An 18557-nucleotide genomic window follows, 5' to 3' on the forward strand; every position below is an offset into this window, starting at 1 on the left:
ACACACTACACCTTCCACCAACACTTGACTTAAAACTTACTAGTTTCTGCAAGCACTGTCTGGTTTGAGGACTAAGCAAACAAAAAAAATTGAGCAGGCTGTCCTTCATACACATTAGTCAATTTTTCTGGCTCTGATGTAGAAGCAGTAAACATTGTCTAGAGCTTGAATGGATTATGGGTTTTATTGTTTCTAAAATTTTGAACATGCATTTGGGTGTTTGTGAAGTAGCAGGCAGTACTGAGACTAAACAGAGCAGGTGGCAAAAAAAGTCATGACTGCAGCAGGGATTATTCAGCTGAAAGCAAAGTTACTTTTAGAGGCACCACCTCTAGCCTATCAACTAAATTGTCTTAGAATATGACTCAAGATAAGACCTCCCTTTCTGTACTCACTCTAGAGGAGCTGAAAGACTTCAAGCCCTGTAACACAAGTGTAGATTTTAAACTCTAAACAAGACATTAATTCTGATCTTGGTTTAACAGCCAATACAGGGACTCTGAATGGACTTTACAAAAACACAAGAACAGTATATTATTGGTGTAACAGGGGATGAGGGAAGAGGAATTTTGCTGCATTAGGACAACATGAAGAACTTGGATCAAGGGCTCTTACCACAAGATCAAAATTACAGCATCTAGATGATGCTATTAACCCAGCTTGTCTAAAATAATCTTGTCATCATTTGAATTTCAATCAAAGGCCTTCAACAGACTAATTGAATGATGCCATAAGTTATGCTACAGTTTTGTAGTGTTAGGACTGGCAGTGACAGCCTACAGGGCTTTGCAGCAATTCCCTCTTCCACTGCTTTGTCTGTAGTACTGTATAGGGATGTCCTCTGTGGTCTTTAAAGCTAGATACAAAATGTTCTGCACTGTAATTCTCTGGGGCTGCAATACTGCATTATCACATGGACATCACCTACCAAAATGCAAGTATATAATCTGCAAATGAAACCTGACCTGCCACAGAGCAGAGATCCAGAGATCCTAGATCCACTGTGACCTTTGGCTGCTGGGCAACAAACCCTGTGCTGTGGATGAAACTGTCCAGTACTCAGAAGGAAGCCACTTCAAAGCACTCAAGGAAAAGTAAAACAGTCTTTTTAAGGATGCCACGGGGCAGTCTCATCCAATTTGCATTTTGATGGAACTACATTCTAAAGAGAGGAAGACATGACAAGGCTCTGGTGTCCTGGCACAATGAGTGGTGCTAACTCCCTGAGCAGTTTGCCTTCATGAAGTGAAGACTGTTCCTGAGGTTGCTGTTGGGCCTTGATCAGGGTCCCTGAAGTCCCCAGCAGAAAAACTCAGAACAACCCAGAACCAGTCCAATTAGGTCCATTTCATGAATGAGTTAATTCAACAAAAAACCCCAAAACTTAAGAGAGCCATATCTTGCATGACTGCCAAAAGGACTGTCCAGTGAACTTGTGGTATTCCTACTGGGTATAATAGGGCTCTAGCTGGGCCCACTCCCTCCCTTCTTCCTCTATTGAGCTTACTTAGCACTCCCAGCCAGTTGACTGAAAACTGCCTGGCATGCAATTTTTCCCTGCAGACCAAGCACAGGGTCCAGCAACCACAGCCCTGCATGACACAAGACCATGCATTTTAATCCAGTAACACAGCTCTTGCTCAACTACAAACTGCATTTGGAAAAAACAGTGTCTATGCCTTGCTCCAGTACCAACTGCAAAACCAGTAAGAAATACTGTGGCACAGTTCACAGAACAGCACATCCAGCAAGCAGGTACCCAGCTGACCACTGAGAATAGCTTTTGCTTTGTTGAGCTTCAGTGTGTTCCACGTGCACCTTAAACTGGAAGAAGGGGAACATTCACTGCCCTGGGCTGACATAAACCACGTCACTACTTTTCTGCCAAAGTCTTTCGTACCAGTGCAAAGGAAAACAGTTAGTACAGAACAGTTACGGTTCTGTGAACTATGTAATAGAAAGTGTTCTGCAGTGAATAAATATTTTAAAGGAGAAACTCAACTTGGACAATGTCTTAAGCTTCTACACTAATCATACAAAAACCAACAAAAAAATTGAACTCATGTAGAGGTATTTGTTGTACAGATTCCTGTCAAACTTACAGCTGCACTCCACAAACTTCAAATTAATATTTCATGAGTTTAACTGTTGTATTTTAAAGCACATTATTAGCATTTGGAAACCAAGATATTAAACTGCATTAAGAAACAAAAGAATCCTTCAGTAGGAGCTCTCTACATGAGAAATGGAGTTTAATGCAGCATATAAACCCATACCAGAAGGTCTGATAATAAATTACAGTACCTTAATACATAAATTAGAAAGGGGGGTTCTAAACTTTTGGTAGCTACTTAACTTTTACAATCCAAACAGCATTTCTATATTCAAAAGTATTCAGAGCACTGACATTTCACATTTCCAATAGTTAAAATGTCAGTTAAAGCTACTTGATCCTACAACTGAGGGCCAAACCTTTCCTTTTCTTCATATTTCTGAGGGTTTACTTATTTTTCTAAGTTGGAAAATCTCCTATATATCCTGGCTGGTCCACGTTGTCCCCACATCATCTCACCACTTTCTTTATTTATACAAACTAACCTTTCCTGAGGCCAAAATGCAAACTGGATCACAGGATAACATATTTTTAATGTTTGTCTGAAGGAAAAAAAGGATGTTTCTTTTGTTTCTTGTTTCTGGCTTTTTTTTTCCTTAATCGATCATTTTAGTGCTACTTTACAGCAGTTACATCAGAGCACCTGAGAGTGAACTGAAAATACAGAAACCTCCTAAACCAGCTTTGTTTTCAGAAAAATGATTGTGTAACACTGCCATTAATCTAGCTGTTTGCACTGGGAACTGCAAAACAACACTTTTGCAAATGAAAAAATGAGAAATGAAACTGCAAAAAAATGTTCAAAGAATGTCTTACCTGCACTGGTAAATACTCCATTTTAGTATGTCAATCAACCAGTCTTCCAGTTCTTTGCTGTCAAAAACATACTGCTTGAACTGAAAAACAAACAAACAAACAAACACGTTTTACTACGAGCAACATCTCTAGAATGTTGCAGTACTTATGCACTTTGTTCCCTTTTCCTGCATTCTAATAACAACCTTTATCATGTCCTCTCCAACAATCTCCCAGGAACTGCCTACCAGCATTCTCCAGTCTGACCTTGGGTCCTGCACTGTAGTTTTCAGCTCTCCTAAAAATACTTATCTCCTGATACGTATTTTTACAAAATAAGCAAAAAATATAACTTCTCATGAAGCCAATACTATGGCAAAGCTGACATTGCTATGCCCAGCCAAACTATCCCTGTCTTCACCACAGAATCCTAAGCTCCCAGAGGACTCTGGTACACCCCCAGCCTCCCCCCAGCCTCCCCAGTCTTCAGAGAGACTCTCAGCTCTCCAGGAGCAACACAGCCCCAAGAGGTAGGAGGATATTCTGGCCTGAGTCATCAAATACAGCTCAAGCCCCCACACAGCCTTACACAGCCACCAGGGAGGAGACAACTTACAAGAACAGGTCTGATGAGATTCTCCTGGTAAATCTCATGTCCCTTCTCCACAGGAGCCGAAATTCAGGGGACAAGGAGAAGACCATGAACTCACTTTCTTAGAGCAAACACTACAGGTAGGTCAACACCATCTAAAATTCTGAAACTCTCCCTGGAGCTCCTGATAAACCACTACTTTATTTATTAAGAAGCAGTTCATCTCTCCTGCACTCTGAAATCATCAGGGTACTTTAAAAATACAATAAAAAATTGCAAAATCTCTTTTTTATCTGATGACCTTTAGATTTCAAAGACACAGAAAAGAGAACACTTAGTTCTACCCTCTTAAAGGAACTTTGCATCTTTCTCTATGTATATTTCAGAGAACTACAAAGACAAAATCTATCACAGCTTGTGCAGACAAGCTGTGAAACTAAACTGGTTTTGCATTAGCTCGAGAGGGAAGAAAACAGAGAAAGTAGAACATAAAAAAAAACATTATCTGGATTTTTTCTAAACAGATTTCACTTGTGCATGTCATGTTGGTATTACATATTTGATACCACAAATTTTCAATAATAACCTAGTAAAATCCTGAAGCCATAATGCCACATAAATATGGCACCGACCAAATATATTACATTTATTTAACAATACATTACAACCTGTGTCATACCAGTTCTCTTTTAAAGAGGACTGAGTTCTTTTTTTTGAAAGAGAGAGAGAAAAAAATGCAAAATTCTGAGGAACTGAATTTTTTCTAGCCTTGGATTTTGTATTTTATATTCAGTGGAAATCAAAAGTAAAACTGAAGAACCTACTAATTAAAATAGAACAAAGCATTCATTTTGGTCCAGTCTGTTTCAAGGTGTTCATTTAACATTCAAGTAGTATTTTTCTTCAAAGTTGTTGTAGAAGCCTTGTACACCACCATTCCTGAGCTTTTTTACCAGTCCTCTTTTCCGGTATGCTCAGAGATCCAGCACCTGCCAACGCAAACTCAGCCACCATCTATCTCTGTGCTGATGACTCACAGGTTTGTCCCCCCCCACCTGAGAACTGCCTTCAATTCCAATTTTAGCTGTTTCTTGGACACTGCCTTCAGCTGAAACTCAATGTGGTGAAAACCAAGTTCTTGACCTGACCAACCAGACTATTCCTAATGCCTACTTTCTGAGTGTGCACACTAGCACAATCTGACTGCAAACCTGGACACTGTTTTTCATTTCAATTTCTCTGGGTTCTCACAGACTTTGGCAAGACTATACAGAAGATGTGCCAAATTTTTCGGCATTCAATTAGAAATATGTCCCATCTACCCATACATCTAAAACTCTCCCAAGCTAATATCCTTTTATTTTAATTACTGTGAGGCTGAAAAAGCATAATTCACCGCATGGATTAGTTCAGCATGGTGCTGCAAAGAACCAGCCTGTTATTTTGATCATTTCACCTTTCTCTCTGCATTCCCTGCAGAGAGCCTGGACTACTGCAAGCACAACTCCTGTGTCCTTTGAAATCCTTTCAGAGCTGTGCAGCACTCAATATCACAGTGTTCTGGTTGAGACTAGAGCTTCCCAGCACTAGAAATAAACCCTGCTCCTCCATAATTCAAAAGGTGAGGGTGTAGAAAAGAAATGGTAGTTGAGTTTTGGATTGCATAATCATCATGTCGTAAAACAAGCAAATAAACAAACAAAACCCTTATGCAGAAATATTGAGAATACCTTATTCAACTCATTATCCCAATTTTAAAAAGACAACGTCACCACCACTAGAAAAATACATCAGAACAGACTGTTTTACATCAGGATTTCCTAATTACCTTTTTTTTTTAAAGCTTCACAGCTATCATAATTATGTGAAGTAACTAACTACACATATAGTTAAACAACGACCTGATTTTCATGGGCTCAGGGCAAAACTCAACTATTACAATTTTCTTCACACCCAGTTCTCTAAGACTACACTACTTCCCAGCCAACCATAAGGTTTGATTCTAACAAAGATAATGCAAGGTACCGATGACATTTTAATGTGCTAGATGATAAACAGCCAACTTAATCAGGCATTAAAATTCAAGTTTTCATACTTTTTGCTTTAAATTTAGCACCAATATCTCATCCTTTATGCAGCACACTGATAAAAACAACATAGTCACTACTTTGAGCTGACAACTTGATTATTCCCACTGAGCACAGAAGTCATTAAGATGTTGCATTTATTTCTTTTCTTCTCCCCTATTAATAAATCATACATGTGATACAATAATTCATCTTGAACACTTATTAGGCTTATTCCCTTCTATCCTAGCATTGGTCTTTGTCTGTTTGACAAATGACATGTTATTTCTAAGCTTCCTCATTAAAAACTTCAACAGGAAAAGTTCTGTGGGAGCACAGTTAAAAGCTCTCTTTCTTATTGATGTGTTCTCCCTCCACCACAAAAACCCCTGCTGCAAAACAGACCCCATGCTTACAGATGTCAGCATTTTTCCTCCCAGTATGGACACTAACTTCTTCTCACTTCAGCCAACCATTTATGCTAAACAAAAACTGCATCATCTCTGAGATGCCTTCTCCTCTTTCTCATTAAAATGAACTGAGCAATGGTTTCAACAGTAATTTGCACTGAAAAATGGAAACAGAACATGAACAAACCAAACTGAACGCTTTATTTGCCTTTTACAAAGACCTCCCATAAAAATAAAACCCACATTTTCAAAATTATGAAAGGGGTATGAAATAACTTGCACAAATGTGACTGCTTTTGAGTCGGAAACAACTAAAATGGAGCATTTTGATGATAACCAGTAGCAGTTCAGGATATGTGCTACTACATTATGCCAGCCACCTTGTCCCACTTTGATCCCACACATTGGCTGAGTGAGAAAAATGAACTTCCACATACTCATGCCAAGAACCATGGAGAGTGGACCATGAAAATCAACAGTAAAGCTGAGCTACCTCAACAACAGCGGTGAAAATAAATACCTCTGACTATAGCAGCAGTAATGTAGTTATGTAGAAATACACCTGCAAATGCAGAAATACATCTGTATATTTATTACTTGCTTTGCTTATCATCTTCCATTAATGAACTCACAATCTATCTTTTCCTAACCTATTCAGAGGAGCATTATAGAGGAAAAACTAAAATGAAGTGCTTATACTAAACAATCAACCAAAGTTTTTTGGAACTTTACATAAAAAGCATGTAAGAACTTTACAGTAAATGGGAAAAAAACCCAATAAATCGCAGGCTGTAGTATTTTGGCTTTAAAATACCCAAATTGCATAGCCCAATACATTCACCATCTTATAAACTACTGAGTTTATGAAGGATGCATCAGATAAGAATTAAAAAAGCAGGAGAGGGATGCTTACTAAAATAATTTGATTCCATCCAGTGGAATAGGTTCTTCATAAAACCTTAAGGGTCTAAGTGTACTTAAAACATACTTCATTTTCCTACTTACACAAAGGAAGAAAGCTCTCTCTCTTTGAATTCCATGTCCCAACAATGTCATTAAATAAAAAATAGCCTTCATATGGATGGATGAATTTGGCATTAAAATGTCTCCGATGACTGTTAACGTCATTATTCTGCCATATTTTATGAATCAAAAGTCTCCAAAGGAAAGCTGCAACTTCTCTCCCACCACAAGTAAACTTGTTTTCAAAAAAATAAAGCCTTTGTTTCAAGAGAAATGAAAAATACTAACGCTATATGATCAATAAATTATTTTTAATAGGTAATAATTCTGTATTATTATCCTCTGTAAATAAAACAGCACAATTTACAGAGTTGAGTCATTGTTCCAATATCTGCTCTGAGGTCATTCTTTGACAAGACAGTAAATACAGTTTAGATCTGACAGGTTGATTTTGTATTGGAAGGCTTTATGCCAAATAGTTACTGTATTTCCTCCCACAATAGGCATTAAGTTAGCACAAATGATATATTGCACACTCTTATTAACTTAAGAAATGTGATAGCTTGGCTGCCTGATCGAAGCTACATTAGGGGATAATCTGATAGTAAATCTGATCCAGGATCAGTGGTCACAAAACCACTTCCTTGGTAGTTGCTACAGTAATAGCATTGGTGGTGATAAGGCTGGATCAGCCAACAAAGAAAAACACTGACTCTGACAGGGCATTCTTACAAATATAATTGCTTTCAGAAACACACAGGAGTACTGTATCAAAAACTATTTTATTTTTCAACACCTAAAGTTAATAACCCAATATAAAGGCAGCTGATTTGGGGATATCTAGTACATCTTTAAAAACATAATCCTTGACTTCATTTTTTTCACAGAATCATTAAAGTTGGAGAAGACTTCTAAAATCATCAAGTTCAACCTTTAACCAAACACTGCTATCTCCATCACAAGACCATGTCCTCAAGTGCCAACTCCACACTTGAAACACATTTAGGAATGGTGATCTCACCACTGCCTTAAGGCACCTCTTTTCAGTGTTTGACAACTGTTTCAGTGAAGAAATATTCCTATCTAAACTTTCCCTGACACAATTTAAAGCCATTTTCTCTCATTCTATCACTTATTACTTGGGAAAAGAGACCAACCCCCATCTTGCTACACCCTCCTTCCAGGTAGTTGTAGACAGTGATAAGGTCTTCCCGGAGCCTCCTTTTCTCCAGGATAAACACCCCCAGCTGCCCACAGGACTTTTGCTCCAGCGTTGCTGCCCTCCTCTGGACTCGCTCCAGCCCCTCAATGTTTGCCTGGTAGTGAGGGGCCCAGAACTGGACACAGGATTCCAGATGCAGCCTCACCAGTGCTGAGTACAGAGGGACAATCACTGCCCTGCTCCTGCTGGCCACACTATTGCTGATTTCCCTGGGTTTGGTTTCCAGTTTCCTACCATTTTAACAAACAAATTGAGGTAAGTATTATAACACATAAATTTAGGTTAAAAGTTTAACTCTTTGATCTTCAGTGCAAAAAAACCAAACCTACAAACTGGAAATATAAAACACTGTTTTTAACATCTCATATCTGCCCATAGTTTTTATTCAATACTCACCTGAAAAAAGTCATATATTCTTGTTTTGTTCTTCCTTTGTTAATGATTTTCTGACAATGAAGAGTGTCAGACCCTCTCTTCATTGATCCTTCCTCTAAGACCCTGTCTGTAACCTTTCTGCTACACAAAACATGCACTAATTTTACAGTCAAATCCATATTATTCTAGTACAAATTGCAATTTAGTTCTGGCTGAATGATACAAGTGCAAAGTGGTAGGACAATTTAGCAGACTGTCACTGCAAGCCATGACCTAACGAAGTCATAAAAAGTATTTCAGAACGTGCATCAAAGCTTTTCAAAAACATATTGTGGCAAACAAACACCTATATGTCAATTTGGCTCAAGGATTTAAGCTCTCTTGATGCTCACTTATCTTCATACTGACCAGATAAGGAAGAAACACTTTTCTCTGCAACCTCAGGTGGCACTTCCAGCAGCTTGAACTGAGCACTTCCAAATCTGAGAGCACTAAGCTGAAACATATCTAAACTAATAAATTCACTTAGTTATTACCCAAACCAGCCAAGCACAAGATTTTAATGCTCTGTCCTTAATGTTCCACACTCTTTCTTTCTGCCACTGAAGCCTGGAGCAAAACAGATCTGACCTAACAGAAAACAAACAAACAAACCAACCATCCAAGCAAACAAACAAAACCAACAAAAATCAAACAAAACCCCCACAAACAAATGAAACCAACCAACCCACGCTTCCCACTCCCAAGAAAAAAAATGCAATAAAATTTAATCACTTTCTACTTTTTTTCACTGTTTAGAAGAGAAGGGACTAAACAATATGCAGAGTACTGTGTGTGCTTTTTTATTGAGAAATGCTGAGGCAAAAAAGTCTTTAAAGAAACAAGTGTCAAGTGAAGATAACACTGATCAGCACTGGTGGACAGCTGTGATGGAAGCTTGCACAAACTGAGCAGATCTTAGCATGCACACTATAAGAAGATTGGATGCCAGTAAGCACCCTGAGAAAACAGCACATTATATATCAGTAGCAAAGTCTTTAAATTAAATCCTTTTGCTACCCTTGCAGACTTGCTTGCACCCACGCCACAAACAGCCATCTCTGCAATTGTGTTAGCAGTTGTGGGAGGCAAAAAGCCCCACAGCATCAAACCAAACCTTTACAGATATTTTGTAGGTTATTCTGTAAGATATTGGTGGTTATGGGGGAGGGTGGGGGGGCAGTCGGTTAGCTTTTTTCATTTTTAATTTAAACTGCAACATTTCACTCATTTAAATACAGCATGATTCCACAAACAGCTGCACTGATCTACCTCAGAGTATGGCTATATTAACATCTAATCCTGAAGAAGTGAGTGAGGGCACAGCAAGAATTTAAGCCAACTTTGTCCAGAAAACTGCACTGAGTCTCCTACACTAGAAACAGCTTCAGAAGTTTCTGCCTCAGGTGCTCATTCACATCTTCACAGCATCAATACAATCGCCCCCTCAACACTGCCAACACAGTGCTCGTGGGACAGCATTTTAAAATTAATTAGTTACCATTTTAGAATAATCTATTTTTGCAGGGCTTGATCAGATCACTTCCTTATCCGGTTTCAAAGCACAGCTCCACAAATAGCAGTGCCATGGAGCATGGGGAAGGGAAGCACGCAGCAGCACAGCACAGCGCTTCCCTGGCCAGTTGTCCCTCAGCCTCCATAAGCCACAGCCTTGGCACAGCAAAGCAAAGAGGTCTCAGTAGCAGGGTGAAAGAAACTGCCCCTTCTCACAGCCATTCCTGAGGTGGTATTTTTACCCTTCATTCCTTTCTTTGATTCACCCCCAAAGCTGGACAGTAACGCCCTACCCCTGCCCTACTTCTTCCATGGATGGACACCACCCCAGAGCCCAAGCAGCAGCTCAGTCTAACCTCCCCCTGCCCCACAGGGCAGTTCTGCTCTCTATTCACAGGCCTGGTTTCCCAGGGAGCCAGCGTCTCACCTAGGAACCCTCCTTGGCACCCCAGGCCATCTCCTTCCAGAAGGAGGCACGGAAGGATGGAAAGCTGAGCAGCTTCCAGCAGTTTTGTCCCAAATGGTCCAAAAATATGCTCTGCCTGCAGAGAGACCAACCAACACATCTGGTGTCAGGAGACAGGCACCATTTTTGCTGAAGAAGGGCTCTTGTGCTCCCTGTCACGGAGGAAGAGAGGGACACGGCTGCCCGAGTCAGCGCGGCCCGCTCCATCCGAGCTCCACAGGCTGCACCCCCCCACCCTCAGAGCGCCGGCATTGCTCCTGCCCCAATGCACTGCCACAGTATCTCACTGAAGAGTCCCTATGAAACAGGCAAGTAGAGCTGCATTAACAAATTCAGTTTCAAGATCTGCTTTTGTTTATGTTGCAGCTTGAAGGCTTCATGCTCCTCTTACCTCGGCTCCCCACATGGCATTTCACTAACAGAACAATGCTGACGTGTTATAAGCTGCTAAAAACACTGACACAAACCTAAAACGGCAAGACTCTGTTTCCAAAATAGCACATTCGAAACAAAACAAATCTAATTATCACCTTTAGCAACTTCAATGGGTACACTTGCAGAGTTACGTCAAAACAAATCAGAAAACTGTTTTCTGAATTAGCTTGAACCATCACCAATGCTACTTAAACAATTTTTGACAGTGTTTTGTATGGAACAGTTTTTGTTCACTCCTTTCCTCCTACAATTACTTGTCATGTTTAGTTAGAAATTCTCGTACTAACGTTTTGTAATCATTAAATCCCTCACATGCTGCTTTCACATTTGCTACAACTAGAACAAGTACCACCCCTTAAATACAGCACAAACATTCAGGGGAAAAAAGGCCAAACAACTAGGAACAAAATCATCAGAGGCTTTCCCTACCCTGCTGATATCACGGCTAGTTGGTTTTCAAAAGGTTATTGTTCCTTCCTTTCCCACCTGAGAATAGCAAAGTGACTGGTGATGAAAATTCATCATTCTAGCTAAACTTCATCAGGTTTTACACATTTCCAACAAAAGGCGGGTAACATCTGCTAGAGCTTCGAGTCACAGACTCAAAATTCAGCTCAAACATTAGTAGCATTAGGTGGCACTCAAACCAATTTCACAGGTACACAATGCACCTTCCACAGGTTGTCTCTTAAGGACGTGCAAAATAAAATTAATAACAGGTAACCCTATGGCTCAGAGCTTCTGCCCCAGCAACAAGGGCCTTCACAAGAAAAAGAAGCCTAGCATGAAAGAATGGTGACAAATGTGGAGATCTAGGTCCTGACTTCCATGCTCAGATCAAGTATTGACCTCACTCATTAAAAGGTTTTTTCCTCTAAGCTGTTTTACATGTAAAGCAGTAAAACATGTCTTCTACTATCTATGGTTTCTTGTTTCAGTACTTCAAATATCTTCAATACCTTGGCATGTTTCAATCTGGATTTTTTCAACACAGTGAGGGACTGAAGGTCAGAGGTACCAGGAAACATCAGCTCTATAATCATCTGATAGCTGTAATCTTGGAATTTACCCAGAAAATCTTTTAAAAACATATATAAGCATTTATAGAAAGCTAGATGGGCCACATATAAATAGACAGAAAAGCAAGCATAATTAAGTTTAAAAGCTTATATGCAACTACTACTACCTCTACTACTAAAACTCAGGAGCATTAATTACATTGTTTGGACTGATTTTTTACATGGATATACAAAATCATTATGCAGAGAAATAATCAAGCGATAACAGAATTGACAGCCTGGGGAGAAAGTACAGCTTCTTCTACAGAAGCACAAATACTACAACATTTTCCTTGTAAATTTCAATGGAAAGAAGACAGAAAATGTACTGCAGGCCATTCTAATATGAAAATTGAAAGGGAAACCTTTCTTATTAACTTTAGAAAAATAATCTAAAGCATAAAGGGAATTCAGTTTATTTTATAGCTAGAAAGCACTAGAAAGCATTATCTCTCAACATCCTTTATGCAACAGGCAATGAGTGACCTATGGCATTGTCAGTAATATGGATTAATTCTTGAGGTCACAGCACGTGAACAGGTTGTGATTATAGTAAGCAGACTTGCATCTGGAGAACAAGTCAGTTTGTTATTTCAAAATGTCGGAGGTCAAGTGTAAATCCTCCTGCAAAATTAACTGTTGAATGCTATAGATTTCTTCTTGATTTGGGGGTATGATGTGTATGGGTTTGTGATTTATTTCACAAAGAAGATTCAGCAAACCATATGCACACATATGTACGAATATATATGTATAATTCTATAGTTTTAGAGCTAACAAATTTATAACTTTTCACTAGAAAGCTAAATACGTATGCTTTCCTTTCTTTCTGATACAGGACTTGTAATTCAGAAATGCAGACATGTTTTATTTAGTTTTGGTAAGAAATACTGGTAAGTGAAACTTTTAATCTTGTTTCCAACAAAACTGCTTGCACAATATAAAGTTCAAAATTCTTTGCATCAAAAATGTTCCCAATTTCAAAACCTCTACAGAAAATCCATTACAAAAAAAGCACTGAAACTATTTAACAAAAAACAGAATTGATGCAATTTCAATTTGCATTAGCATTTTCAACTTTTGTTCCACTTGTAAGTTGAGCTCTGTGAGATTTGATTCTGTTTCTTACTTCTCTGTCTGTTCTTTCCAAGAACAATGCTGTCACAAATTTCCTGCTAGAAGTAAACACAATTTGCTCACCTGACTTCTTCCCGACCCAAAACTATGGCCAATTTATTTCCTCCCTTTCAGATTTTTTTCTTGTGTACTCTTTGTTATATACTCTTGTTACCACAAAGGTTCCACACATTGTTCTTTGAGGAAGACGGTTTGTACAACAGACTTTTACAAATATCAGCAACACCACATCACTAAATACCAACTGCTTTTGCTATAAACAAAAGCATAAATATTTAATTATGTTCCTACTTCAACAGTTAACTTATTTTTCTACACACAATACTTAACGACATGTATCCAACAAATTAATTTGTTCAAAAGGTGCTTAGCAAAATGCTAGAGAAGGCCAAAATCATCAGATGTGTAGCAAACATAAAATCACGTGTCTTGCCAAGGAGAAAACACATGGCACACTAATATTAACAGAATGTAAGGACATACTTTACTGCTTTGCCTAGCTGTGGCAGAAAAACATAGAACTAGTATTTTTTCAGAAGCATTGTATAATTGTAACAAGCTCAAAGGGACCAAAAATGTGACTTTTGAGTGGATTTCACCAATCTCTCACTCCTGTTTTAAAGCAGCAGGATTGTGACTTCTAGAACCATAGAATACAATCATCCAAGTTCGAAGAGATCTTTAAAGATCACCAAGTCCAAATGGCAACCCAGCACTACCACTGTAACCACTGAACTGTACCACCAGGATATAGGAACTTATAAAAGTTTTGAAGATTGCAAAATAAACAAACTTTTCATTAACAAAAAAGAAAAATCATACCTTCCATGCTTGTTCATTAGGAGGAATACTGAATGCAAAATTAAATAATTAATAATTCAAGAAACTCTGAGCTATGCTCTTAGTTAACCAAAATAAATTCATGTTCTGGTACTTGACACAGTAGTACATTTAGGCTACGGGTTCTCTGAGCAACAGCCTGTCAGAGGTAACTGACATACAACAACAGGCTGTCAAAACAAACATCCATCAGGGACAAAGGCTGGTCAACACACAGGTGCTACTCATCTTTCCTGCCATGAAAACAAAGCACTAGTGAGACTGTATTTTTCCATACAGAGAAAAAGGGGAAGGGGAAAACCCACACAATAAAACTGCAACTCTTCCACCTTGGCTAACAAGAGACTATTTTCTGCCAAGGCTGTCCTATAGTGTGTAGGGACTGGGAGATGAAAAAGAACAAAAGAGACTTCAAGACAGAAAACACAAAGTGCAAGATGAAACAGTTACCAAGCAAGGATGAGTAACATTAGTCTTCATCACAATAACAACTTCAAACACTGAAACAAGGTGAACAGTAACAAGAATTCACAACCCTTGATTGTTGATTCTCACACTGAGGTCCATCTTTCGTACTGAGTTAACTTTCAAATTTATTCAAGACAGCAACCAGTCCCAGAGAGAGACACAGGCACCAGCACTCTCAGCATTACTTTAATAAACATTTGGGTACCTGCTTCCTAGGCTGGTGCAGGCAACCAGGCTCTCTTCAAGGAAAAAACAGCACAAGAGTCAGAGCTCATGAAGGGCTCCCCTACCTTTACCTGCAGTAGTTCAAAACTTTGCCGCTCAAAGTAATCTGCCTCATTCCTCTGCCAGGATTTGCTTTCCTGTGCACCTCCCCAGGCCAACAGATGGCTGTGGCATTCATATCCCATTCTAATCACTTCCAGCAAGAGAGCACCAAAATGCCAGATTGTAACCTGGTGAGAATGAGATACTGATAGAAAGAGTGCTCATCATATCTCAAAACCACAACCAAGTCCACTAGAACTTGTCAGTGTCTTTGTCAGCAGATAACTGACTAGCAAAGTCAACAAGGAATGTTGAGGTGAGCAACGGATCTCAGTTTTTACACCTCCCCCTGCTTAGGAACTGAATTCACTAATTCTGTATTTGTGAGAAAAAAGCACCAGAGACAGTCCTGGAACTGAGCTCTGAACCCCATGGGCTGCCAAGGGAAATGCTAAAACCACAATACTGCAGTGTCAGGTAACAGCATCACATCATCACTGGGGCTTCAGAAGAGACGCAAGGGCTTAGCTCTTCTGAAATCTGAACAGAGCCCAATGTGCTATTTTTGAGGTTTTACTTCGCTCAAAACAAAAGTAAATTCTATCGCAATGGAATCAAATTGAATCAACAACTGTGTTGGTTTGTCTGGCACATTTTCAAAATCACAGTTTTGAAGACAGAATTTGGTTGCTGTGTGCATTTTACTATTACTGATTACTATTCATGCCAAACCTTATACAGGCCAGTCAAACTGACCATAATTTGAATTGAAAGTAACAAATCAGTTTTACTAATAAAGGACTAATTAAAGTCCAAAACCAGTATTTTCACATATCAGTCAACTCTCAACAGTAGTGTAGGATTGTATTTCACACAGGGGATATTTAAACCACTCCAAAGAATGAGTTCAAATTTGTATTCTCCGAGTTTTATCAGTTGCCAAAGGAAAGCTTAAGAATTTACTTATGCCACTTACGGGGGGGAAAGAAAACAATTGGTCCATCCAAGGAAAATGCAGACTAAGATTTACAGCTGTGCTCTGACACACCAAATGCAGGTACTCAGACTGTCACTACTGGTACAGTCGTATGGAAGAAACAGAACAAGATCACAACTCTGTCCTTCACTCATTTAAAGTACTTGCAAAGATGCAGCCAGAGCCCAGATTATTGTCCACTTCCTACAAACAATTCAGTTCTAATGGGCAATGAACTGTTGAACAGAATAATAAAAACTATGCTGGAGTACCTAATTTGTTCCTCCACAAATCCAGAATTCTTTCATTGTAACAAAGCCGTAATGTTCCAGCAAACCAGAGATTTATTGAACTGGGTTTGGACTGTGCTATTTATCCTTCAGCAAGGGCCAAGCAATTTTATCTTCACAGTCAAACTGTTAAGTTGGAGTTATTTAATGGATGAAAATGTAATGCCTTCCCTTCCAGAGTAATAGAGATTCTGCAGCATCTGCTACTTGCTATCAGGCAAGCAAAAAGGTGGTGTGTGTGGAACTTACATCAGGCTTTGCCTATTTATAAGACATTAAGCAAGTTGAAAGAACTACTTAAAAAAAAATAAATTTAAACCCAGTAAAACAAAATAGGCATTTATGTCCACTCTACTTGATAAAATGTAAGATCTCAAACAGTAGCTTATTTATGTTTCAGCCAGCAAAATTCTCTGCAACCAGGAGAAAGGGGAAGTGGGTTTAAACACATCAGCACAAATATCTCTTTGGGTATAGTATCACCATGATTGTAAATCCCCCAATTACAATTTTGAAAAATCTGTTACACTGCGCAACTTCTCTTCCAAGCAGTATATTTGCAACGCATAATTATCAAATAAAGCTTTCAAATTGGTTCTGTTCGAATTTTTGCGTGAAATAAAATAAGAAACGAACATTACTTGCACCAGAGCGCTTAGTGATCGTGCAAATCCAGCCGAGCGCGCCCCGAGGTTAAGTGAGCGCTGCCGCGATGCCAGGGTGGGCAGCGGGGTGAGGAGCACCCGCGGGAGGCAGGGCCCCGCCGCCCAGCCCAGCCCTGCCCTGCCCTGCCGGCTCCGAGGGGCACGGGCTGTTCCCGCTCGCACCGGGAGGCGGGAGCCGCCAGTGCCGCCCTCCGCGCACCAGGAAATAGCTGGGAGTTATTCCTAACGCTCGGCCAGCAACTTTCCACACCGCACGCAGAAGCCGACATTTAAAATAAATAAATAAATAAGTAAAAAATTAACGCCCCTTCCTCGCCCCCTCGGCTCTGTTTCAAACCCTGTGAGGGTCCCGTATGTCTCAGGAAAGGAAGGAGGGGGAAAGCACCATTGCCTCCAGCAGTTCCTAGTACCACGGCCGGCCCTCGGACACTTCGCGGCGGGGAAGAGCGGGACATTATTTCTGACCTATTTTCGGCGCCGCCTCGGAGCGATAAACAATCAACAGCGGCGGCCAAACGCTGCCTGGGCAGAAACTTCTCCGGCCACGAGCCGCTCCCGGGGGCCACGAACCGCCCCCGACCGGGGGCTCGGAAAGAGTCCCCAGCCCGCGGCGGCGGCGGCCGAGCCCCCGCCCCACCTCGCCGCCCACCCGGTGGGGCTGCGGAAAGGCTCCCCGAGTTTTCCTGCCGGGGAGCGGGGGGTCAGACCGACACAAACAAGTCCCCTGCCCGCCATGCCCGCGGCCCCGGAGACAGGCCGGCCACGGAGGGTTGCCCGCCTGCCCCAGCCCTCCGGGAGGGGACGGACACGGTCCCGCCGCTCTGCCCGACCACCCTGCACCCCCTCGCCGCTCCCCAGCACCGACCTGGGGCACAAAGGAGCGGCCGCCGCTGCCCGCCGATCGCCCGTGCTCCCCGCGGAGTCCAGGCCGCGGCAGCACCGGGATGGCGTAGCGCAGGCATCCGACGCCAGCGCTTGCTGCTCCCGCGACGGCCCGTGCCGCCGGCGCCCGCTCTGCGCTGGGCGGGGAGGGAGGGGGGGCGCTGGGAGCCGGCCGAGCGCCGCTTCCTGCTGCCCGGCGCCGAGGGGCGGCGGGTGCCGGAGCCGCTGCTGGGAGGGCTGCGCCGGCGGCTAAGCAGAGGCCGGTGGTAGCGGCCGCATCCTCGGTCCCGCGCCGGGATTTCCGCGCCGCCTCGCTCCGGCTCCGAGGAGTCTCCCGTGCGGCTCCCGCGGCGGCCGCTGCTGGCAGCGGGAACCCCGCTGTCCCCGCGATGCGCCCGGCTGGCGCTCGTGCTCCCCCTGCCGCCGGGCCGCGGCTCGGGCCCCTCCCGCGGCTCCGCGGGGCCGGTGGGGGCGGCCCCCAAGGGCCGGGAGAGCCCCGGGGCGGGAGGAGCGCGACCCACGCAGGGCTCAGCCCTCGCTGCTTCCCCCCCGCGGCCCGCTCCCCGGAGAGCCCTTCGTGGCGCACGCCGTGACGGGGGAGGCCTGCCCTCTGCCGCCGGCGCTGCCTTCCCCGTGCCCGCTGTCCTGGCCTGGGCACGGAGCAGAGAGCGGCCCGCGGGGAGAGCGCTCCTCGGGTGGTGGCGGCAGCGGCGGGCCGGGCCCGCTGTGGGGCACCTGCCAGCCGGTGCTGGACTGGCGCTAATGAGCCTTTATTGAGAAAAAGTTCTCGTTCTGAAGTAAGACTTTTTATCAGTACGTGATACCCAAATAGTAAATCGGCTGTAAACGGCAGTAATAAAACTGGAAGTCTTTAACGTTGAGGAGGAGGGATGCTGGGTACTACTGTCTCATTAACGAGTGCGACGTGTAGCTTGAAAATTAGTTTGTTCAGAGACCTATTGCAAACAGAGTGATTGTCTGAA

The 18557-nt window shown here is 42.0% G+C and overlaps 1 protein-coding gene across 3 annotated transcripts in view; it reads right to left on the reverse strand.

Moving 5' to 3' along the window:
• Nucleotides 1-17658, reverse strand: part of FAM135A (family with sequence similarity 135 member A) — a 79428-nt gene extending 61770 nt beyond the window's left edge. For all 3 annotated transcript variants that reach the window (XR_010027251.1, XM_063152966.1, XM_063152965.1), the window contains exons 1-2: nucleotides 17558-17658; nucleotides 2930-3009 (exon numbers count right to left, since the gene is read on the reverse strand). The gene's annotated coding sequence lies outside the window, so the exon portion shown is untranslated. The remainder of the gene's footprint in view (nucleotides 1-2929; nucleotides 3010-17557) is intronic.
• Between the last annotated feature and the right edge of the window lie 899 nt (nucleotides 17659-18557).

This window comes from Melospiza melodia, chromosome 3 (assembly GCF_035770615.1).
Source record: "Melospiza melodia melodia isolate bMelMel2 chromosome 3, bMelMel2.pri, whole genome shotgun sequence".
Taxonomy (NCBI): Eukaryota; Metazoa; Chordata; class Aves; order Passeriformes; family Passerellidae; genus Melospiza; species Melospiza melodia.